Here is a 25313-nt window from a genome sequence, read left to right on the forward strand (position 1 = left end):
TGTAAATTTCCTTTGATCCTGTCTCGTTTTTGCGAGTTGTTTAAAGCACTTTAGACCGTTACTCGCCCCCTCTTTCTTAGACCTAATGGTCATCCTTTATTCTTCGTTTAATGAGAGCTACAAGAGAGAACAAATTCGTGTAACACGTGAGAGCTCGTACTCTGCTAAATGCGTACGTAGTAATTGATTTATAAAACTAAAAACTAATGACGCATTACAGTTTACTCATCCAGTCATTGCAGCCCCTACTCTTCTTCCCTGTCGTTGTGCAATCGATGTATGAGGTCCATCAAATCGCCAATTTTGCACTGCTGGCTGTTGCATGCTTGATCGGTGCCAGTTCCCCACAACTATCAGGCGGCCATCCGTCAGTGAATCGCAGTAAGCTAGTATTAATACGTACTGCGTCGCTGTTTTATGCCCGCATGTTTATATTTGAAGTAGATGATGGCAAATTTTGTAAGACCAAGGAAAACAAACTAAATCCGACTGGCTAAACCAGCAGACCATGTCGTGTTTCGCTCACTGCACCTCAGGTCGCTGTCGGCAATTGTCAGTAACACGCACATGGAAAGACAAGTGTGGCGTTTGTAAACGCTTTACACCCATTGCGAATTAATTATCCTTTTTGTTGTATGAAATGAATATTTTCAAAGTTTGGTGTCGTTTGTGTGTGTGTGTGTGTGTGTGTGTGTGTGTGTGTGTGTGTTTGTTTGTGTTTGTGTTAACCAGCGCTTAAGTGCATATAAATTGTCAGTCGTTACTAATCAGAGAGAAAGCAATATTCTTTAACAAATTCCAATAACGCTAGCAAGTCACTTGAGGCTGATATTTCATTCTTACCATGTCAAGCGGTCACCTGACTTAAAACCAATTTTGATGCTTTACAAGCTGTAGCTATGTTGTTTTACGTTATAACAAATCATTTGCTTACATGTTTTTTCTTCTCATTTGGTCATACGCAAGAAAAATATTTTGACCCCGACGTGATTTGAACACGCAACCTTCTGATCTGGAGTCAGACGCGCTACCGTTGCGCCACGGAGTCAACATGCGTGGCCGTTCCTACTGCTTGGAACTCACTGTGGAGCACATGCTTTTTGGATTTGTGTTCTCGGTTCTCCAACTAAATTACATAGTTATGGTGCAAAACTCCAGTACAAGATGGCAACAGGGCGTTAAACTCCACCGGCAAACAACAATAAGAAAGTTAATCCGGGGTAAAAAAAAAAAATGAAATGCGTACTACGTCAGTTATTTCGGTTACACTGGCTGTTTCAAGTCATTCTTAAAAGACGTAATATAGTGCCATTTATTACTACTAGAGTATCAACTATATGGGTTTTGCCCAGCCGAAATACAGCATTTCATGTCCGCATGTAAGTTAGGAAATGCTACTGTGAACAACCTTCAGGAAGTTGTGCAGCAAATAAAATTATTAGCAAGATGTGTCTGCTTCGACTTTTAACATTGTCTTCAGACGAAAACTAAATTAAAAATGTCCACATTTTCGCTTATAACTTTCGACTTACTGATCGTAAATTGGTATTTTCGCCCATCTCCAACATCCTTGACACCTTTGCCATCTTCAAGGGCGCCCTCTCACTCTTTCATTTATGCTGCTCCTGCAGGAGGAAAAACAGTTAAATTAATTAAGAGTTGCTGATGGAGAACGCAAGCAGCCACTAATGCTTTAAAAGTGCATAAAGACGAAAACTAGACTTGTAACTTAGTTACTTTAGGTGTTCTCTATTACTCAAGTCACCCGCACGGCATTTAAGGTGACGCTAAATACTCAAATATTCTTATGCAGTGCGCAACGACATACAACTGATGAAACTAATACTGTAGTAAACCTAGTGCAGGCATCTACAGATGGACATAATAGCAGTAAAATAAAGCCATTTAAAAAGTATTTGTTGCTGGTTGCTTTCTCCATCAACAATCCTTAACTGAAGCGTAGATAAAATACTATAAATAATATAAATTACTAATTGTGAATACCGTTAGTGCTGAAGGATCAATTTCAAAGTTATACATCTTAATAATGCGGTGCTGGCCAGGGGCGATTCTAGAAGTCGATCAAGGGGAGGGGAGCTAATGGCGTGTTGGGTGGGGGGGAATGGAATATCGCTTAACAAAGGGAGAGTTGGGGTCCTCCACCGACAATTGGTAATATTTGGTGCTGCTTTAAGTTGTTTCTGGTAACTGTTTTGGAGTTCAGGGTAAAAACGTCTCTACAGAATGTGTGCGCCCGGGAAAATAATACGCTTTGCCCCATATGTCCGGCGATTTCGAAGTTTTTGTCTGGGGTCAGCAATTTAAGTGTTGGTAGGCATACCCGGCATATTTAGCTTTCTTGATTATTGTAAGTGGTACTCGTACATTAATATACATCCAATGTGTATTAATAAATAATAAGACGCCCATTTTAAGTTAAATGATATTTATTGGTTTAGATAGTAAGCTATTTGCCGCTCTTATTCTTTTGTTAAATTTGAAATACATTGCAACCTATATTGCTACATAATTATAAAAAATGATTGAATCTGTTGAAGTAATATATTCTTCCCTGATTTCTGAAGTCATTTAATCCAGTGCCCGCCGCCCCCCCCCCCCCCCCCCCCGCCCCTTGCCACAGCCCCTGGTGCTGGCGACTAATATTCAACACGCACACCATAAAAATTTCGATCAATCGAAAGCCGTTACCTTCATGCGCGTATGTATTTTATGTAGAGTACAACTGCAAAGCAGACAACGTATATACTTGTTTGCTGATCTCGCCATTGGGTATGCCAGATAATTCAAACTGACCGCCATCAGAATTTCGTGTGCCCAAGATCAAGAAAAGGAGTCGAAGTACTCAACAACGGACACAGAAAACGCATAAAAGACCGATTTCACGCAACATTTTAGCATTTGACACAAACGTGCTGTCATAGTAACACTATTACACAACCAAGAAGACATGTAAATGAAAACAGTAAGTTAATTGCATAACAGGATGAATCAACCACAACGCAAGTTACACAACACAGAGTTAACGAGTCGAGAAAGAAATCAAGATTTTGAACGAAAATGAAAAATAATACTCTTGACTCGCACCAAGACCAGGAAACCACTTTCCTACAAGTGTGTGAAAACAATGCGTAATAAAAATGTAACGGCAATTATGATATGGGTGTTGATCACAAGCATGTAATACGTCAACATTAACAGCCGTAAACGGATAAAATCAAACTACTCAGATGTAATGCAACTATTACACAGTCAGAATAAGCGATTTTCTATTCTTGGAATCGGGCTGAATGCACAGTTAACTACGTGAGCAACAGGAATGACTATTGTTTTAGAGGTAAGACTGGAAAACAGTATAATGATATGGGGAGATAAAAGTTACGTTCATAAAATTTCATGCTTTCTCTAACTTGTATCGTATTATACGTAAGTAGAGTTCACAAACTGGCTAGAAGGCACCTGTGAGTACTGATATTATGCAATAATTTACCCAACAGAATGGTGGTGAAGCTGCATTCTGCGCATCGCATTCCAGAAATGTTAGCAGCTCCTCTCTCATTAACTGCATCTGTGCCTGCTTGGTCATCATCAAGACATCAAAGACAATATTGCGTACTCATCAAAGTACGCCCAGTCTACGAAATGTGTGAACATTTGTTACAGCTGTGTCTGTAACAGCCACATACTACTACCGCTCTGCGATGCCAAATAATGGAAATTAAAAACAGTTGGAGCCCACTCGTTCCAAAGATATAGTTCACAAATCGATACATGGAGGTAAAAAAAGAAGGGAGGTGGCACTACAGACTTATGCTGTACGTTGTTTTGAAGCCAGGGTGGACGCCATTTTAAGTAGCCCTAAACATTAGCACACTACTGTTACTAGCGCTTCTTGTTCATTATATCTGTCGTGTGCGCGCCTTAACTGTTTTAAATACTAAAAATTATAGAGCTTACAAGAATAACATAGTGTCAGGGAGGCAATTTCGAACGTTTTTCTGTTCTTGGATGCATATTTGTTCTAGTAATACGATACAAGTCAGCGTGACGTCATGGGAAGTGTCACTGCGATGAACCTAACGTTTTGGGCTAGTTAACATGGGGACACCGGCTTCAAGTTTATGACGTAATGACACCTCTTCCTTTTTTTTTTTACCTCCATGTGTTGATACTTCCTGTTGGTGTATAATGTACCTATGACCTAAATGGTGATATAAATATCTTTGTATGCTGACAGGTTCATAAATATTTTGCTGTGATTTACTTATGGAGCAAACAATTTTAGATGACTTCATAGATAATGATTTAAGAAATTTACTTAACATCTTCCACTATTCCAATGCGAATAGTGATATTTTCGTGTTATTTCCTGGGAGTTTTCTCTCCAGGACTGTACACCAGTGGACATGAAGCTTATGAACAGCTACCATTCCAAATTAATGTTGCACTATGCCCCTAAGGAAGATATAATTTTTCTTGTAAAGCCATATCTTTTACATAAGTACTGCAATCCTGCATCCATTTTAAATCTACTTACTGTGCTCAAGTCTATCCAACTAACTGTCCGTTATGGAGTTGCTGATACTAGTCTATTCTCTCCAAGCAAGATTATTGCAACCCGCATCCACTGGAACTGCTTACCGTGCTCAGTCCTTCATCTCCGTCTGCATTTTTCCCCAATTCCCCTCAACACTCCAATATACCAAATTAACAATTCCTGGATGTCTCAGAGTGTATCTTATAGACCAAATCATTCTTTTAATCAAGTGTGCCATTCATTTCTTTTCCCCCTCTTCATTTCTTCATTTCTTATTTTCAACATTTTTCTGTATCACCGTATTTCAGAAATGTCCATTCGCTTCTTGTACATACAGTTTTTGTCATTCACATTTCACTTCCACGTAAGGCTACATTCGGCCGGAGTGGCCGAGCGGTTCTAGGCGCTACAGTCTGGAACCGCGCGACCGCTACGGTCGCAGGTTCGAATCCTGCCTCGGGCATGGATGTGTGTGATGCCCTTAGGTTAGTTAGGTTTAAGTAGTTCTAAGTTCCAGGGGAATGATGACCACAGCAGTTAAGTCCCATAGTGCTCAGAGCCATTCGAACCATTTTTTTCTTCCAACACTCAATATATTTCTCTTTATCTTATACCTATATTTCTCTATTTTGTGAAATATGTTGTATTTATATTGCCAGTTTACATGTTATATCTTATTTAATTCTACAGTCATTAGGTTTTTCCTACCCAAATAACATAATTCTTCTATTACTTTCACCATCTCATTTCCTACTCCAATTACAGTACTTCAGCATCACCTGATTTAGTTCAGCCATATTCCATTGGCCATGTTTTACTTATAGTTCTTTTCAAAGACACTATCCATTCTGTTCAACTGACTAACTTACACATCATCGAAACGTGTTCCTCCCCCATGAACTTCTTTTCTAATTTTTTTCTCCATCAGTTACAGCTACTTCCATCCGTAGCAATAAGTTATGCGTTTGAAACATACCAAGCTGCAAAGAGGTTCGAAGTTCCCGTTAAACTGTACGGCCCCCTACAACTGGTTGCCTAAGCCACTTCGAAGGTCGGAGGAAGGTAGTGGCATACTATCTTGAACAGGACGATGCCTTGTAAAGCTTCGCGGTCTTCGAACCAACTTTCGGCCTGATGACAACTTTACTTTACAAATTCTGAGCGACTCTGCCACTGTAAGTCCCACCCAGTACTCGAAATTATCATGTGCGGGTTTTCATTGCCCGGTACACAAAATTCCTGCTGTGACGTAATTATAACAAGCTAACAAGATGTAACAGTGAACGCATTTTGAACAATACATGTAAAGGTACGTTTACACTGGGATACATGTATCGCGACATGTATGAGCGACATGTCAATTTGACATGTCGCGATACATCACCTCACACAAAAATTCACGGAACTTGTATGCGGACCCTCGAGCTCATACATGTCGCGTATACATTTTGTGTATCGCTTTTTGGCCATATACGCGACATGTATGAGCGACATTTGAAGAACTCGCGCATGCGCAGTACTATCATTTCCTGTCGTCTTGTCGACTGCCGCTTATTTCGACGATTAGCGCATGCGTAGTACCAGGCTCTTTGGCGGCTGTTTGAGTTTTGAAGGTACCGACTGTCGTTTCGACGTTAATGTATCTGCATAGAATATCAAAAAGTGCCATATGCAACATTATTCTTCGTGTTTGCGAGTCCATTGTGCAATTTTATCCCAAGAAGTGAAGCTAAAAGTTTTATATGTATCAGAGTATGTAATACATTATATAATTTTTTCATGCATCTGGCACGTATATCAATGTTTTGCTATTATTCCGGCGGCCTCGCGTGATAATGTTGACAACGGATGCCGACAATCGTGTGTGAGACGTTGGCATTAGCAATCGCGCGTCAATGCAAATGTTTTGTCATGAAATCTTCGTTTTACGAGGAATCCCCAGTGGCTAAAAAACGGAGTGTTACTGCCAACTGATCCTCTGGTGGAATCGCTTCCCGAAAGTTTGTGTTGGTTTTGGACACAAGAGGAGCCACAAGTGATAACAAACCGCGGAAATCCTCCATACTCATCCTAACATAATTTCTAAAATATGCGCCATCCTCTAGCGTTAATTCGCGAGAAACTCTCTGTGCCACCATCTACGCTTCCTCCGCCTTTTCTTCCTATCATCTTCCAAAAGAGCAAGTGTATCAGCACATAAAAATGTCAAATCTTCCAAATCGTCGTCGGAAGCTATCGCACAGTGATACGTATCAACCAGTGTAAACGCACGCTCATACATGTATGACGTTGATACTTGTCAACTCATACAAGTCGCGATACATGTCGCAAAGTCGCATATACATGTATCTCATACATGTGCCGATACAAATCGCAGTGTAAACGCACCTTAAGAAAGAGTTCCATGTGTTGTGTGCTGTTCCTGCGCGGTCCCCATGATTAATTGTATTATTTATGTATTATGAGGAGGCGTAAAAAATGAATTCTAATACGTGATACCATAAGTATTTGCTCGTTCCTTTCTGTTCAGACCGTACACAGTCTACATCGTGTGTGATACGCGTACAAAACTTGGTTGCAGTGTGTTCGCCGCTTCGGGGTGTACACATTACCCGCTGACTTTCCCGGCCAGCAGCCAGAACCGCGTGAGAAGCGGTGGCCGGTATACATTCCTGCCGTCACAAACCCAGGGTACGTCACAGACAGTTAGGCCCGCGCAGGAAGGCGAGGCGTCAGGCCGGCCGTAATGCAAACCGGCGCCCTTTTGTGCCCCGGAACAAACCGCGCTTTGTTTTGAGGCCGCCATTGTCCATCCGGAAACCTACACCCGTGTTCGCCGGAACACAGGCCGTCAACAGCCTCCAATAATAGAAGAGGGTCTTGCAGCGCAGTCAAACGCCCCGCTTTATCAACGCCGTCCGCCAAGGCGAGAGTAAAACTTCAATTCGGCACTACGCTTGAAATCTGTATCCGTGTTTTCATCTCTTGCTAATGTTACGGAGCGTAACACAGGTCGTATTCATACTATCGTTAGTGTAGAAACGGTATTTATAATTAAGATACAGGTGGTTTTTGTATATTTTCATAAAACTTGGTTTTGTCGCTCAATTGTTGAATGATTCGCTGAACACTGTAAAGTTACCACCATTCAGCACGTAACGACAGTTCCATGAGCGGAGACAGAGCCATCCGTTGGTCGCTGGCGGCTATCATTCACAACCGCGGAAATTAAAGCAAGTGCTGCGCTCATGCAAAAAACCTTGATGTTATTACGTCGAAACGGTTAGGAAATGTTGACAGCTCTCATTATCGTTAATGATGAATTACAATGTACAGCAGAGAAATCGACATTATTTTGCCTTCGCTTTTTTTTTATAGTAATAGTACCAGTTGGCGATTTATGGGTATATTATGAGTGGTTCAGAACCAAATTGGACCAAGTCCGTTTGGAACAAAGAAATCGTGTCCTAAAATTTTTGGTTCATTAAGAATTCCTGGAGATTTAAATTGATTTTAGAAACTGCTTAATGACTGGGACATAGTTTAACTTAAATTTTGGCACGCATATGAAATAATTTATTAACCACGCTAAACAATTTACTTAGGAACAAGAAAAAAATGGACATAGTTAGCTCTAGTTGTGAATTTCAATTTGTTAGATGGAGCAAAAAATTCAATTTACGCAGTGGTTTTAAACGGTCAATGTATTTTTAATACCTGTAACACTTTTAATATTACAATACAGATTTTGTGCCTTTTTTTCCACGTTCCATATCAGCACAATTCAAGTCAATCAGTGCACACATATTTATCATTTTCATCTTCTTCATTTTTTACTGTAACACATGTCGTAGTAGTAAGTGGGAGGTTCTTGAGGAAGTGATGGTGAATTCGTGGTGTATAGGGTAAGCGATACATCATGTCCTTATTCTTAACTACAGCGATTTTCGTTGCATTCTTTACAGGGGCTCCTGAATGACCGGTGACGACGATAGTAATGATCGTTCTCCACCCTTATTTTGCTTAAGATTACCTCAAAGAAAAAATATCTTCATTTAGAGATTGCTTGATAAACATTTGGAATGGGGAGCCTTTCACCACTAGTAACCACCTTACGTGTAGCCAGCTGAAAGCTCGACCATTAACAGGCTTTTTTTTTTTTTTTTTTTTTTTTTTTTTTTTTTTTTTTTTGTGATTACGTCCTCCAAAGCCTTTGTGGATAAGAATTCCTCTCTCTTCATATTGATAACCTTGAAATATGGAATATATACCGCTTTGAGGATTTGAAAAGATGGACTGAATCTTCCAGTGTGTAGACATGTAACACCATTTTGGTTGCAGATTCAATTATTCCAAATCCAGAATCAGTTGGGAGAAACAAATGACCAGATACCAGGAACTTGTGCTCTCTTACATTCGCTGAAAAACCTAGGTCATAAACCAGCTTCAGAAAAAATGAGTAGCATTTCTATATTTTAGTTCTGTCGGCAACAGCAATCAGAATATAAAATGGTATGCTTGTCGTTGTAGTCATTATTCTTTGAATGCTTCTTCACATCAATGACAAAATACTGAGATCTCCTTACACCACTTGCCTCGTCAGCAACATACATGTCAGTACTGAAGCAATGGACTTCCAAACTGTACATGTTTTTTTAGTAGTAAGCCGATGGGGTTGTAATATGTAAGGCCTCTTGTAGATCAAATGTGCAAGCGTAAACACTATTTGAGGTTTTCTCCTTGTCAGTGCGGAATGTTGCTCTAGCCTGCTCAGCTCTCCAAATATGTTCCTGCTCTGTAACAAGGGTTTATTTCTCACCTATCTGCTGCATGGACATTCTTTTCTAAAGCACAACAGAGTCGACAAGTATCTCTGTTAGGAGGCTTAAAGTGCAAATTAAATTTGTTGCTGAAAATTTTGTGACATGTTTTCTCTTTTACTCTTTCTGTTCCCTCTGATTCAATTTTTTTTTTCAAGTAAAGGAGGTACATTTTGTGAATTGGAAGTTCAGGATGCAAATACTTATTTATAGGATTATCTTTCCTAGAATAGTGACTGCAGTATGCCAAAAAAAATTTATGTATGAAATTACACTGCTATGATTTATCTTATTGCCTAGAATAGGTTTTCCACGGTTGTCTGTGATATCGATATGCTAGGGTAAGTACGACCCCAGCTGATTTGTACCAAGGAAATACTTCTTGCAAACAGTAACATTTTCTACATTTGCCCGAAGAGTAAACTGATCGGTGAAAGTTTTTGCTCTTCCGCTACCATCACGATAGCGGGATCTAAAGCAGTAATTTTATCTTGAAACTCTTCCATTGGTCCGTGTTTACATACAAAACAACAATATAGGATTACGAGTCCGCCGTAATGCAAAACACTTTTTTTATTCATTCCCAAACTGGTTTGAGAGACATATGTCGCCATCACCAGTGAGTTATTTGATTATAAAACACGCAGTAATAGCATACTTATAAACCATTATAAAACATTATTACATGTGTATTATTTGGTTCCAAATATTGTATCTGTGAATAAATGTGCCATTTTCACACACATGCTCCACAGGTAAACAGAACTCCTCTTAAGCCAGAAAACTACACACAAGAATTAAATATAATAAAACGAATTGCTGTTGAAAGCGACGCAAAACAAGACACCATAAACAAGCTGATCGGTCCACTGCTGTGGCCGCCTCGGGTACAGCCTGCACTGAGGTTGATCCCTCAACCGTGGTCGAGTGGGAGATCATTCCAAAGTCTGGCAGGCAGCGAAGGACTTTTCGAGGGGCCGATCGTAGGGCCTCCCCGGTTCGTTTGACGAACAGGTTTCGGGCGTTAACTGTGGCTAACGAAGTCTCTGAGCCGGAAGCAATCGTCCACCCTGTTCCAGAGGAAGCTTTTCGGCCCGCAAGGTCTGGGCATTCACAGACGGTGGGTTTGCTGGTAGTTGGGAGCTCCAACGTTAGGCGCGTAATGGGGCCCCTTAGGAACATGGCTGCCAAGGAGGGAAAGCAATCCAGTGTGCACTCAGTGTGCATACCGGGGGAAGTCATTCCGGATGTGGAACGGGTGCTTCCGGATGCCATGAAGATTACAGGGAGCAGCCAACTGCAGGTGGTGACACACGTTGGTACCAATGACGTGTGTCGCTTTGGGTCGGAGGAGATTCTCTCTGGTTTCGGGCGGCTAGCGGAAATGGTAAAGACTGCCAGTCTTCCTTCCGAGATTAAGGCGGAGCTCAGCATCGTCGACAGAACCGACTGTGGTCGTTTGGTGTAGAGCCGAGTGGAGGGTCTGAATCAGAGGCTCAGGCGGTTCTGTGACCGTGTAGGCTGCAGATTCCTTGACTTGCGCCATCGGGTGATGGGTTTCCGGGTTCCGCTTAAAAGGTTAGGGGTCCATTACACACAGGAAGCGGCTTACACGGGTAGCGGGGGTTGTATGGAAGGGACTGGCGGTTTTTTAGGTTAGAGGGTGAGAGTCTCAGGAAACCGTAGAAAGGGCGTCTGTCTAAAAGGCGGCAGGTAAAACACAGTGAGCTGCTTGTAGAAACGATCGGTATTGTAGTTGTAAATTGTCGTATCTGTGTTGGGAAAGACACAGGGCTGCAATCCCTAATAGAAAGCACTGAAGCTCAAATAGTTATAGGTACGGAAAGCTGGCTAAAGCCGCAAATAAGTTCAACCGAAATGTTTTCAGACGACCTAACAGTGTTCAAAAAGGATACATTAAACACAATTGGTGGTAGAGTATTTATTGCTGTCACAAGTAGTTTACCTTGTAGTGAAATAGAATTCGATAGTTCCTGCGAAATGGTATGGGTAGAGGTTATACTTGACAATCGGACTAAACTATTAATTCGATTGTTTTACCGACCCCCGACTCAGAAGATGTAGTTGCTGAACAGTTCTAAGAAAACTTCAGTCTCATTTCAAATAGGTACCCCACTCATACAATTACAGTCGGTGGCGACTTCAATCTACCCGCGATATGCTAGAAAAATTATACGTTTAAAGCCGGCGGCAGGCATAAAACGTCATCCGAAATTGTACTGAATGCTTTCTCAGAAAATTATTTTGAACAATTAGTTCATGAGCCCACTCGAGGCGTAAATGGTTGCGAAAGCATTCTTGACCTCTTAGCAACAAATAATCCTGGACAGATAGGGAGTATCATGACGAATAAAGGGATTAGCGACCACAAGGCAGTTTCTGCTAGGCTGAATACCGTAACACCCACAACCATCTAAAAGAAACGTAAAGTACATCTATTTAAAAAAGCGGATAAAAATGCTCCTAACGCCTTTTTAAGAGACAGACTCCACTCCTTCCGATCGAGCGGATGGACGTGTACGGGTATGGAGACAACCTCATGAATCCATGGACCCTGCATGTCAGCAGGGGACTGTTCAAACTGGTGGAGGCTCTGTAATGGTGTGGGGCGTGTGCAGATGCAGTGATATGGGACTCCTGATACTTCTAGATACGACTCAGACAGGTGACACGTACGTAAGCATCCTGTATGGTCACCTGCATCCATTCATGTCCATTGCGCATTCCGACGGACGTGGGTAATTTCAGAAGGACAATGCAACACTCTGCACATCCAGAATTGCTACAGAGTGGCTCCAGGAACACTTCTCCGTTTAAACACTTTCGCTGGTCACCAAACTCCCCAGACATGAACATTATTGAGCGTATCTGGGATGCCTTGGAACGTGCTGTTCAGAAGAGAGCTCCACCCCCTTGTACTCTTATGGATTTATCGACAGCCCAGAAGGATTCATGGTGTCAGTTCCCTCCAGCACTACTTCAGACATTGGTCGAGTCCATGCCACGTCGTGTTGCGGCATTTCTGCGTGCTCGCGGGGGCCCTCCACGATATAGGCAGGTGTCCCAGTTTCTTTGGCTCTCCAGTGTATAATTAAATGATGTGAGTTCATTGTCTAAGTGATATGGTAAAAACTGCTTACATGGTGGTATGAAAAAGTATCATACCTTACAAGTAAGGTTCCTGCAAAACGTCAGTAGCTCACAAGATAGAATAAGTTGTTTCGCTACTGTGCTTGGCGTTAACGGAACTCTAATGTAGCTCAAGGTGCCACACAAGCTGTTACGACGTACCGCTCGCAATATTGTATTACAAAACAAGGAAAACGCTGACACATATACAGCTGCCTGTGTTTATGAAACATGAGAAATGTTTAAAGTGACAACATTACGACCGCGTCGTGATGATTTGGAGCTAGGGGTGCGTTATGTCCAGTGGCAGAGCGAGAGTTGTGGCAGAGACTGATGTAGGGAGCCAGAGTAGGAAATCCGCCAGCAGCGATACTGGAGGGGTGCAGCGTTATTGTTGGCTGTGGCAGGAGGTTCTGGGCGCTGTTTGCACAACACCCACAGTCGGGCGCGCCACGCGCGATGTTTATCTTGACGGATTCGGGCTGTGGATGCATCTCGGGGAGGCGACTACACAAAAAGAAGAGGGGTCAGCTGTCCGCGAAGATGGAGGACCTGGGCGTGTGTGACAGTTGAAGGCGGGAAGTGGCAGATAAGCTGGGGCCCGCCCGCTACCTGCCCAGGCCACACCTTATCGCTGGCGTCCGACACGAATTATTAATAACTTCAGTTGACGTGTCTTTCGGGCTTGAATCTTCTCTATCTGTTTCTCTCCACCACTTTTTGTTCTGTTCGATCTGAATGCTTTTAGGTTTAATGTAAGCCATTAAAGTCCCAGAATGTATGCGTCGTCGTGAAACTCCTTGACGGACTGAAACTGTGTCGGACTGTGGCTCAAACCCGGAAACGTGCTTCTCGTGCTTAATACACTTACCGATTGAGCTATCCAGGCATGACTCCAAACTCTCGCTCACGGCTTCAATTCTGACAGACCTCTCTTCTGGTTTCCAAACTTCCCAGAAGCTGTCCTGCACATCTTGATGGCCTAGTGTAGTGGTAATCAAATGCGGCCCGAATCAATTCTTCGTGTGGATCTCAGCCGTATTCTATAACAACATGCATCTCGCAACTTGTAACACCATTATCGATACAGTGTTATTACGTGTATTTAACCATGAAATGATTGTTCTGTACTAGTTAAGATCTTTGAATTGTCAGAGGGAAAGTGGAAGTTTATGATGTATTCATTAAATATGTATGCTCGTAAAAGAGAAATTGTACTTTGAATACTGGTTCATACTTAGGGAAGTTGTATTATATAAAGGAGGGAAGTTGTATTATATAAAGGAAACGGTGTAGGGGCTTGGCACGTGAAAAAAGGTGGATTTGGCGGTCAATCTGGGCGGCAAGAGAGAGAGAGCACATAAGGCAGTCAGTAGCCAGCAGTTGTACAGTCAACAACAAAGGTGCCAAGTGAGGCATTCGGAAACCGACTTATGTTGAATGTTGTTACCAAAGCTACCTGAAGAACAGGTGGTGAGAAACGCACGTATATTGAACTATGGTGAAAAGTAACTTGCATTGATTAATATTCTGAACTATTTTCTGAAATTGTTTGAGCTTAATATTTGATTAACTTGTGTTAAAGCATTTAAACATAAACTATTGCAAGTGGAGCTAAAAATTTAATGTTATTAAATTGCAGTTGGTGTCCGAAATAATTTCGGAGTTTGCATGTAAAGAAAGTAACAGTGTATGGGTCCCCACAGTAATCTATTCTCAAATTGAAAGATAATGTGATTTTCTTTGCTATTAAAATTAATCTGTGACATTGCTAAAATGAAGGCATAATAAGTATAGGTGTAGGATTATTTAATTTTATTTGTAGTATGTATGTGTTAGCTGAAATCAGAACTCTTTCCATGTCCAATTTCAGTCCAGTGCGTCTTTAGTAACATCTTAATGTTGAATTAGTACTGAATCAATTAATGATTGCAATAGTAACTTTTATTACTATGAGTGAAGTATTATTTAGTTCTCTATGTCTGGTGGTTTGTGTAAAAGCTATCTATTGCTAACCACTACGTAGTTCGTTCTTTAGTTGTGTGTATCCATTACACTACTTAAAAGGAGCATTAACGAAAGTCACTTCAGCAATCCATGTTCATTTTTTTTAAACTTAATGTTTTAAAGTATTATGCCTAATTTTGCTGGCGACCGTCGATTATTTCATTTGTATGCATTTTATTACTTTCATTGTCTCCAAAACTCAATCTGTTAGTCTTTTTGGTTCAAATGTCACTGAGTACTATGCGACTTAACTTCTGAGGTCATCAGTCGCCTAGAACGTAGAACTAATTAAACCTAACTAACCTAAGGACATCACACACATCCATGCCCGAGGCAGGATTCGAACCTGCGACCGTAGCGGTCGCTCGGTTCCAGACTGTAGCGCCCAGAACCGCACGGCCACTCCGGCCGGCGTTAGTCTTTTTATTACCTGCCATAGAAACGAAAATACTTTTCGATACCCTCTGCCCATTAGGTTAAAACACGGTCAAACTTCAAAAATCCTCCCGGAGAGTAACGCTAGATTGCAATAGAGCGTTATACTTCAGGCGAACTTGCAGTACTAACAGCCGAAACCGAAAACGTCAACTAACGTTAAGAGCTTCTTAAGAGTGTAGTTTTCCTCCTCAATAACAAACAAAAGTGCTTACAGAGGCAGTAATGTTTTGAGACGTGCCTAAATTCAATTTACATTGGGGAATTCGGCATGAGCTGAGTAAAGTTGGCCGCTTACGCCAGAGGCAGAGGTGTAAGTAGAGCGGTCGATGGAGTGTTAGAAGAGGTGAGAGGGGGGAGGGGGGTATGATTTATTGTTTGTCTTCCAGTACCGACAACTCACGGACGCGCCATTCCTACAGATCAGCTGCTATGGCACGTGTTTCACACGGAAGTAACATGGATTCGTGAATGCGCGTTATTGACTGTCATCAAGAAATGTACATAAGAGGGCTGTTCAAAAAATTCCAGCACCTTATCCACAAAATTTTTCTACGCCTACCTTTTACTTATTGTGCATGGTGTTCTTCGAAATACTTTCCTCCACAGTTGATACACTGCTCCCAACGTCATTTCCACTTTCGGAAGCAGTCTTGGTACGCCACTTGCTGGATCGCACGAAGCGCCGTATGGGAATTTTCTTTTATGTCGTTTGTTGACCCAGTGTGAAGATTGATCCTTGGTCTCAACGTCATAAGCGTAGACCCACGTCTCATCACCGGTTATAATTTCCTGAAGGAACATCTCGTTCTCATTTGCGAGATCCACAGATTGCGAGGTCTGATTGCAAAAAAAATGGTTCAAATGGCTCTGAGCACTATGGGACTTAACATCTGAGGTCATCAGTCCCCTAGAACTTAGAACTACTTAAACCTAACTAAACTAAGGACATCACACACATCCATGCCCGAGGCAGGATTCGAACCTGCGGCCGTAACGGTCGCGCTGTTCCAGACTGAAGCGCCTAGAACCGCTCGGTCACACTGGCCGGAAGGTCTGACTACAGGATTTCTCGATATCTTCCAACTGAGATGTTACATTCTTCTGTAATCTCTCTGACGCTCAGTCTTCTAGTGGCACGCACAGTTTCGTTGACGTTCCTGACCAGAGCGAAGTCGGTAGACGTCGAAGGACTTCGTGAACGAGAGTCATCTTTAACTTCTGTCCGGCCCTTTTTAAACCGTGTGAACCATTCGTAACACCTTAGGCCTCGTGCTTCATTTGGTGTCAGTGTAAAGGTTTTCTTGAGTTTCATGCAAAATTTAATGCAGACGCCTTGCTGGTCTAACTCTACCATCTCGAAATTCCGAAACAGTGCGACACAAAGTTCTACACAGTACAGCACTGAACAATAGCTAGCAGATATACAGCAATGAAAATTCCGGCAGTTACTCCTTAAACACAGTTGTGCGCAGGGAAGGTTGCGAACCGTGTTTCGCTCCAACACACCGCCGGCCGCGGTGGTCTAACGGTTCTAGGCGCTGCAGTTCGGAACCGCGGGACTGCTACGGTCGCAGGTTTGAATCCTGCCTCGGGCATGGATGTGTGTGATGTCCTTAGGTTAGTTAGGTTTAAGTAGTTCTAAGTTCTAGGGGACTGATGACCTAAGATGTGCTCAGAGCCGTTTGAACCATCCAACACACCATTGGCGCGAAATTACAAATGTTCAGGAATTTTTTGAACAGACGTCGTATCTGTAGCAAAGAATATGAGATTAAGTGAAGGATGTTATGGTACAATGCAAGGAGTAGATGAAAAATTAAATTTGTCGACATTTTCGTGTCTGATACTGCATAATGCTTTCCAATATAAGTGCAGCTACTGTTAGTAATCAGTTAATTATCTGTTCACACAGACAACATAGCAACACTTTGTCAGGTAATTACAGTGTCACAACTTTGAGGTTGCTGAGGATGGCGGCAATCTGAAATCCAGAACAGGCGACACGAACTGTTCCGAATGATGTCGACTTTCAATGATCAGTACTTGCGGGCGGGTGGCCAACTTATCGCACCCACTGGGGGCTCATAACGTATTAATTTATCTAGATTACCAATTAATAATAAACTCAGTACATACGCGGCCCGAGGTTACACCCCAAAATGTCAGTATTGGCTCTTGAGCAAAGAAGTTTGATGGCCACTTGCCTAGTACACGTGTAAGAGAGAATATCACAGAGAAATGGCTTAGCCACAATCTAAAGACTTGTTTCCAGATAAATTACCGTCTAGGCTGTGCCTGAACGTTCTGAGAAATCATCCATTCTACTCAACGCGTATACCATATTTATATATGGATGTATGGAGGAGTAGGAAGGAGAGAGGCGCACTGATTTGTATAATGCACTTATACTTTTGAAGACGTGGAAATAATAATTATTTTAATTTTACACTTTAGTTAGATATAATTCCTCTCCCTGTTTACTAGAAGTCTGGAATAGATAAACATCCGAGAGGTAATCAGCTTGTCTTCATGGTTTTCGCAAGTGCTCACGATTGGCTGTCACACTGCAAATGAGACAATAAACACACACGCAGAGAGAGAGAGAGAGACATACTGACTGGCAAAACACCCTTTTTAAGAGGGAGCGCTCAGATAAAATAACTACATAAAATAGTGGCAGTTGAAATTACATGTAGGTACTGATGTAACAGTGTGACTCCGTATCTCCATCGCAGGCTACAGGTGAAAGGTCTCTGGTTTAATCCCCCTTTAGTCCTAGGATTTTTGTCTGTCAGTTATAACTTTTCTCCCCTTTGACAGTGTCTGTTAATGAGAAGAACGCCGAGTTGCACCGTAGTTTTAGGTCCACATTAAATTGGTAGAGTCGGAGGAAGGTAACGGCGTCACCACGTCTTACAGGACGATGTCTAGCGAAGCACTGTGGTAGTCAAACCAACCATCTGGGTGCTGAAAGCTTTAGCTCTTTACCTTACTGACGTATTGCTTATGTAATCAGGGCAGACAGTAAGATGTCGATGTACCAATGTACATTTACATTTAGGTAGGGCCAGTATTCAGCATCAGTACACCGGGATTCTTACTAAAAATAGTTAACTGTACGTAATTATGTTAAACAAATGGCTGTTATAGTGCAACAGTCAATACCCTACCCAGATAAACACTTTTTTACGTTTGTGAAAGTACGCTGTAATGATTTTGAATGAAACAGTTTTGATTCCGGCACGGGTCAGTCAGATATAGAGCAAAATTGTACAATAACTGATTCAAGAAATGAAAATAAGAGATCGTTTTATTTTTTCTTTACTTCTGAAACAGAGTGTACTTAAAATCTGTTACATGTGTTCTGTCGTCTGCGATGGTTCCTGTGAATCCTAGTTTTCGTCTCGTAGAATCGACAAAAGGTTGTTGACTTCAAGTTGTTATTCGACTTGTAAATACGCTGCAGCCGATTTGCCGCTCGTTGGGCTTCCGCCAGCTGGGGTACCATCTGTTGCCACTCAGGCGGTCAACCGCAAGCTGTCGAGAGCTTTTGCACCGCCGTGTCAGCAGTGACTGGCGATCCGTTTGGTTGCGTCCTTAAAGGGTAGCGTCTGTCTCATTTCGTTCTGTACATCATCAAAAGTAATCTTCTTTGGCGTGCGATCATCTTGCAGCCGCGCGGAGTGGCCGCGCGGCTAGAGGCGCCACGTCACGGATTGCGCGGCCACTCCTGCCGGAGGTTCGAGTCCTCCCTCGGGCATGAGTGTGTGTGTGTTGTTCTTAGCATAAGTTAGTTTAAGTAGGGTGTAGGTCTAGGGACCGATGACCTCAGCAGCTAGGTCCCTTAGGAATTCACACACATTTGGACATTTTGGTCGTTTTGCATCCGGACCACGTACTCCGTTAAGGTACGTAATTATGCTAAAACAGATGGCTGCAGTATTCTAACACATGGAGCCTCTGTCCTCAGAAATTATCACAGGCCGTTCCGTTATGGAAGCGGAACATGTACCACTACGTATTAAGACAGAAGTGGATTTTAAATAGCCGAAATGTTTCTTAGGACGGTAGAAAGACTCGTGGTTAGAAAACAAAAGGAATGAAAGTGTGGTATACCGAATACATATTGGCAATTCTCATGCAAAGTAATTAACATTCTCAAGCAATACAATATTAAGGTTAGTTTTTGTATAAAAATAAGCTCTCGCTCCAGACACCAAATATACGAAATAACACAAACAACCACAGTCTGGAGAATGTAAAACCAACTCCAAAAATTGCATCCATTCCTATGTATTACTTTAAATAGTTAACGTGGTGCAGTTCCTAAATATATGAAAAAAGACATTTTTATAATCATCAGCTTCAGACATTCAACTTTATTCTTTACCAGTTTCGGTTTGTATTATTAGCATCATCACTGGAAGGGAAGCTTTACACCAGATGAGTCAAAACTGCGTGTCACATACAGCGATCTTCCACAGTGGTTCCATTTTACATACCACTGTGGAACATCGATGTATTTTGTATAGTGTCAAATGGCTCTGAGCACTATGGGACTCAACTGCTGTGGTCATAAGTCCCCTAGAACTTAGAACTACTTAAACCTAACTAACCTAAGGACAGCACACAACACCCAGCCATCACGAGGCAGAGAAAATCCCTGACCCCGCCGGGAATCGAACCCGGGAACCCGGGTGTATAGTGTTGAGTCACTTACGACTTGTACGCATTTTTGATCCATCTGATGTGCAGCTTTTATCCCAGTGATGATGGCTATAATAACCGAAACCGGTAAAGAATAAAGTTGAATGTTTGCTGAGGATGGCTATAAAAATGCCTTTCTTCATTTCTATACAGGTCAAAATGAATGGAGCGAGGTTTAAAGAAGGCCTTGCAGCTTTACGCCTTTGCAACCCAATAAATTATCAATAACTGGACACTGGCTTGAGACTGGATACATTGTTGTTAATATTAAAAACGAATTAAAAATCCTACGTACACAACTAAAAAGGCGTGCACTGGACATTCGGTAGCAACTATAATTTTTCCTACACACAGTTACAGAATCACATCAAATGCTTCATGAAATAGCAGATACTGATGTTTTCAGTACGGTTCAAAATGGTTCAAATGGCTCTGAGCACTATGGGACTCAACTGCTGAGGTCATAAGTCCCCTAGAACTTAGAACTACTTAAACCTAACTAACCGAAGGACAACACACACATCCATGCCCGAGGCAGGATTCGAACCTGCGACCGTAGCGGTCGCGCGGTTCCAGACTGTAGCGCCAGAACCGCTCGGCTTTCAGTACGGTAAAAAAAAAAAAAATGTTCAAATTATGTGAAATCTTATGCGACTTAGCTGCTAAGGTCATTAGTCCCTAAGCTTACACACTACTTAACCTAAATTATCCTAAGGACAAACACACACACCCATGCCCGAGGGAGGACTCGAACCTCCGCCGGGACCAGCCCCACAGTCCAAGACTGCAGCGCCTAGACCGCTCGGCTAATCCCGCGCGGGTTCGATACGTTCGGTAAACTTTATGTTAGAGACCCCTGTCCATAGTAAGAAAACTCCTATTTCACCTTTTCTTTCTGTTCTTTCTAAGATCAACTCATCACTTTTTCTGTGGAAGCAGTTGTATAAGAAAGACTCAGCATATGATAGGAAACTTTTATCTTAAATGTAGATTATCTATAGTGTAGAACTACTTTATGTGATTATGTAGGAAACTAAACAGCCCACATGAGAAATGTTTTTATGCATATTTTTGACAATATGTGTATAATTAAAATGAAACTTGGAGAAACCGTATCACGGATTACCAGCTAAAAGGATTCTTGCAATATGCAGTAATTTTAAAGCGCTGTAGGTTACTATTCACTAGTATTCTCATGCCTTTTTAGTTAATTTAACAGCATTTCACAGATGCGACTGCTTCGTCAGGCCAAGAAAACTAAAGTAAAACTTGGAAACTCTGATTCTCGAGCTTCCGGTTCGAAATACGTATAGGCAAACTGAAACCGAAACACTGGCAGCTGACGGACTTCTCATGAAATATGTTTCATTGTCCTTGTCTGCCATGCGAAACCGTTGTGAACTGGTGAAACAAAGAGCCCATAGTATTCTGAAGACAGTGGACAAAGAATAATTAACAGGAGAGAGACGAGATGCAGCATGTGTCTTTCGTTGACTATTTCAGATAACTGGAAGAATTATCGCCGGTAATGGAATTGAGTATAAAGAATTGTGATTTCAACACAGCTGGACATCATAGCGAATGATATTTGATAGTAATGCCAGAAGCGTCGTGAATCTTGAACTGTTATCATTCACCCATTTTGCATTTGTATTCGTAATAATGACTTTTACGCTAGGACACGCGGTCATTGTCAGAAGTATACACGATCAATGAAAGTGATCACGGTTAGTAATGAAACAGTCGATTGCCAAAAGTTAGTTAAATTTTGATAACAAGTTACTATAGAAAGCTTACACGTGCTTTACACAAAGTGGAAATATTGTCCAAGTCATCCTCAAGTCCAACGACGATACTTTCCCATAGACAGACGCATCATCAATGAACAATCTAATTGTGCTGCTGACCCTGTCTGATAACTCACTTTTGTAATTATACTGAGAACATTAGAACTACTAAGCTTTCGTTTCTGTTGAACATCTGCCGTTTGGTACAAAGCGTTGGTTTCTACTACTAGCATGTAGCGAAGTGTGTGCGTGTGATTGTATTTTGGTTATTAGTCGGCTGTTTGCTTCAGTGTCTACATCTGCATCAGTACTCCGCAAGCCTGGTGGAGGGTACTTCTGGTGCCGCTAACTGATTCTCTTTCCCTGTTTCCATTCGCGAATGGCACGGGGGAAGAATGGTTGTCGGTAAGCCCCCGTATTGTCTCTAATTTCTCGTTGCAGTCATGTGGGAGGAAGTACTGTGCGTCCCGACTCTTCCCAGGAGGTATTCTCTCGGAATTACAATAGTAAACCTTTTCGTGATGCACAGCGCCTCTCTTGTAATGTCTACCACTGGTGTTTTTTGAGCACCTCTGTAATGCACACTCGCCGACTAAAGGATCCGGTAAAGAAACCCAACGCTCTTCTTTGGATGTCTCTATCAGTCCTATCTGGTCAGGATCCCAGACTGACAACCAGAACTTAAAACCCACTCGAACAATCGTCTTGTAAGCCACTTATTTTGTCGATGAGTTACTTTTACTTAAGATTCTTCCTGTGGATCTCAGTCTGGCATCTGCCTTTCCTAGTTTTTTTTTTTTTTAGTCAGTCCACTTAAAGTCACTCCGGGTGGTTACTCCTAGGTATTTTTCAATATTTACTGTTTCCAGAAATTTAACGACATCTGCTGCCTATGCGACGAGGTCAGAAGCGCGACGCCCGTTGTTGAAGTCAAGCGGTTTTTTTATGAATGGATGAGAAAAACATTTCAGACACAACGCCGTTCAAAAATCAAATGGCTCTGAGCACTATGCGACTTAACATCTGAGGTCATCAGTCCCCTAGAACTTAGAACTATTTAAACCTGCCCGCATCTCGTGGTCGTGCGGTAGCGTTCTCGCTTCCCACGCCCGGGTTCCCGGGTTCGATTCCCGGCGGGGTCAGGGATTTTCTCTGCCTCGTGATGGCTGGGTGTTGTGTGCTGTCCTTAGGTTAGTTAGGTTTAAGTAGTTCTAAGTTCTAGGGGACTGATGACCATAGATGTTAAGTCCCATAGTGCTCAGAGCCATTTGAACCTATTTAAACCTAACTAACCTAAGGACATCACACACATCCATGCCCCAGGCAGGATTCGAACCTGCGACCGTAGCGGTCGCGCGGTTCCAGATTTTAGCGCCTAGAACTGCTCGGCCACAAATGCCGGCCAACGCCGTTCAGAACTGATACGAACAGGCCGTGGGAGCTGGCATTAAGGGCTTCAATAAAACCACCCTGTCACTTCCAGCGTTTTCTTTATACAAATTTCACGGTGAAAAATGAGTGTGCAAAGCGATGTGCAACAGGCCGACAGACCTTTGACACTGCCGAATCCCCCCACCCCTAGACGAGTGAGCCCTTCTCTAAGGACATGACGAGGCTGCAACACAGTGAACGTGACCTGACCCGTTTGGAGCGTAGTTGACTGCGGTTTTTGCCCTGGATATACAGAGTGGAACCACTGGGGACCATTCAAAACCATTCGTGATCCGAAGGAGCAAAAAGTACCTATAACTTTTAGCCCACCTGTTTTCGCCCTCATGTGGTGTGATAATGTGAGATGCGACACGGACTCGTGGATGAATAAAACGGCAAAGGGTCTGTCTAAGACGCTCCCAGCTCGGCAGCACAATCTGTCATAGCCACGCATATTTGTTTAGAACTTCAGAAATGTGCCTATGCAGAGACATCCTTGACCGATTCCTCGGCGCCTGCAGACAGGCAACGCCTTTGACTCCTTAAGGCGGGTCCAGACTGAGCGCGCCGCGCTGAGTAGCAGTCGAGGGTTGAGCATCGCCCCTCTCACTCGCGTACTGTCAGCCATAGGCCCCCGCTTGCACGGGAGTAAAAACAGAAGTGTTCTCCGGCTCTGTTTTTATTAAAACACTGACGGGCACTTGCACCGAGGTCTCAGCAGGGACGGCACTTGGTAAATTTTTGCATGGCGTCGCCTGGCAGAATTGTGTCTTCTCGTCGTTGCGGTATGTCGAGCTTGGGTGGCGCCTTGGGGTCGCGGCGGTCTCTCTCCGCCGACGACACGAGGCGCATTTTCTTGTTGCCGCGGGCCGCGCGGCCGGCCGTCTCGAGCATTTCAGCTGCCGCAGAGTCAGTCTCTGCCCCCCCCCCCCCCCCCAAGAACAGGGAAACAGTAGGCCAGGACCTGGGAGCGGGCCGCGGAACCACAGAAAGGTTTTCCGCCGCCCCTGTCCAGAATTCCGCGTCTGCCATCGTGATAGTAGGGTCAGCAATGCAACCGGAAAACCCAACGGTGTCAACAAAAGTTGCAACTGACAATAACCTGGCAGCAAGCCCCCTTTCCGCTACCGACATGGCAAAAATACACGATACACAAACAAACAAATACATCGTCAGTATTTGTGATCCCGCTCCTCCCTCCCCTCTCCTCAGCCCTCTCCTGCTTCCAACGGCTGTAACCGCCTTGCTGAACATATCCTCAACCTAAATGGCAAGCAGAATTCCAGTCAACCGACTAAAGTCCTTCCCAAACCCGCAACTGCCACCCAACCCCCTACCCGATCCCAGTTCCTCAAATCCCCCCCACTCAAGTCCACCACATCCAAGCAACGGCGTGTAAGGAAGGACAGGAAGGAGAAGCACTCCAAGGGGAAAAAGCACTCCACCACTACCACCCCAACCACTTCCACACCCTCTGAGGAGCCTGCGCCCCCGACAGCACCTGTCGAAGTCCTGGGAGGGGACCAGGAAACACTGGCACTGGAAGGGAACCGCGTAACCGGGCAGGATGCGGATGGTTTCGTGCTGACGAGGAAAACTTTTCGCCAGCCGAGGCTCCCGCCGGCCCGGGGAGTGGAACCCATCCCGAACAGGTTCCAGGCGGTGGCCGATGAGTCAGAGACACCACAAGACACAACAACACAAACACAAAATCAGGTCACCCACCACCTCCCTCCGATCGTCGCGGAGTTCACTCAGAATTACGAGGAACTCTTCGAAATGTTAAAAACAGCAATGGGGGGAGGCAATTTCCAGGCAAAACCTGCTGGTGGTGACAAAATAAAAATAACATTACGCACACTCGAGCACTACACCACAATAAAAACACTTCTCAACAGCAAAAACATACCCCACTACACTTTCCCCACAACAAAAACACGTAATAAAAACATTGTCATCAGAGACCTACCGAGACGAGTGGCCCCCCAGGCGATCAAAACAGACCTGACTGCCCAGGGGTACGTCGTCAAGGCTGTCCAACAGATGGGCAACATAGGGAGCAAATGGCCCCTGTATCAGGTCACACTGCCAGACGTCCCACAAAACAAAAGGGCCATTAAGACGATCCTGGCGGTCCCTGTGACCACTGAACCACTGCGCCGCAAAAACAAGACGGTGCAGTGCTTCAGATGTCAGAGCCTCAACCACATTGCGGCACACTGCACCATGGCAGTGAGGTGCAGAAAATGCGCCGAGGCCCATGACACAAGAACCTGCAACATAAAACACACGGACCCGCAAATAAGGTGCGCGCTGTGTGGCAAAAACCACACAGCGGGTTACCAAGGTTGTGAGGTCCATAAAAGACACACACAGCAGGCAAAGGGCGCAAAGGCCGCCCCCCACACACGAAAAGAA

The 25313-nt window shown here is 43.3% G+C and overlaps 1 protein-coding gene and 1 non-coding gene across 2 annotated transcripts in view; one reads left to right on the forward strand and one right to left on the reverse strand.

The window, feature by feature from the left end:
• Positions 1-25313, forward strand: part of LOC126234979 (frizzled-4) — a 460147-nt gene that overhangs the window by 374037 nt on the left and 60797 nt on the right. The window lies entirely within an intron of this gene.
• On the reverse strand, positions 977-1048 carry Trnaw-cca (transfer RNA tryptophan (anticodon CCA)). Its single transcript has one exon. It is a non-coding gene; the product is annotated as a tRNA-Trp (tRNA).

This window comes from Schistocerca nitens, chromosome 2 (assembly GCF_023898315.1).
Source record: "Schistocerca nitens isolate TAMUIC-IGC-003100 chromosome 2, iqSchNite1.1, whole genome shotgun sequence".
NCBI classification, from domain to species: Eukaryota; Metazoa; Arthropoda; class Insecta; order Orthoptera; family Acrididae; genus Schistocerca; species Schistocerca nitens.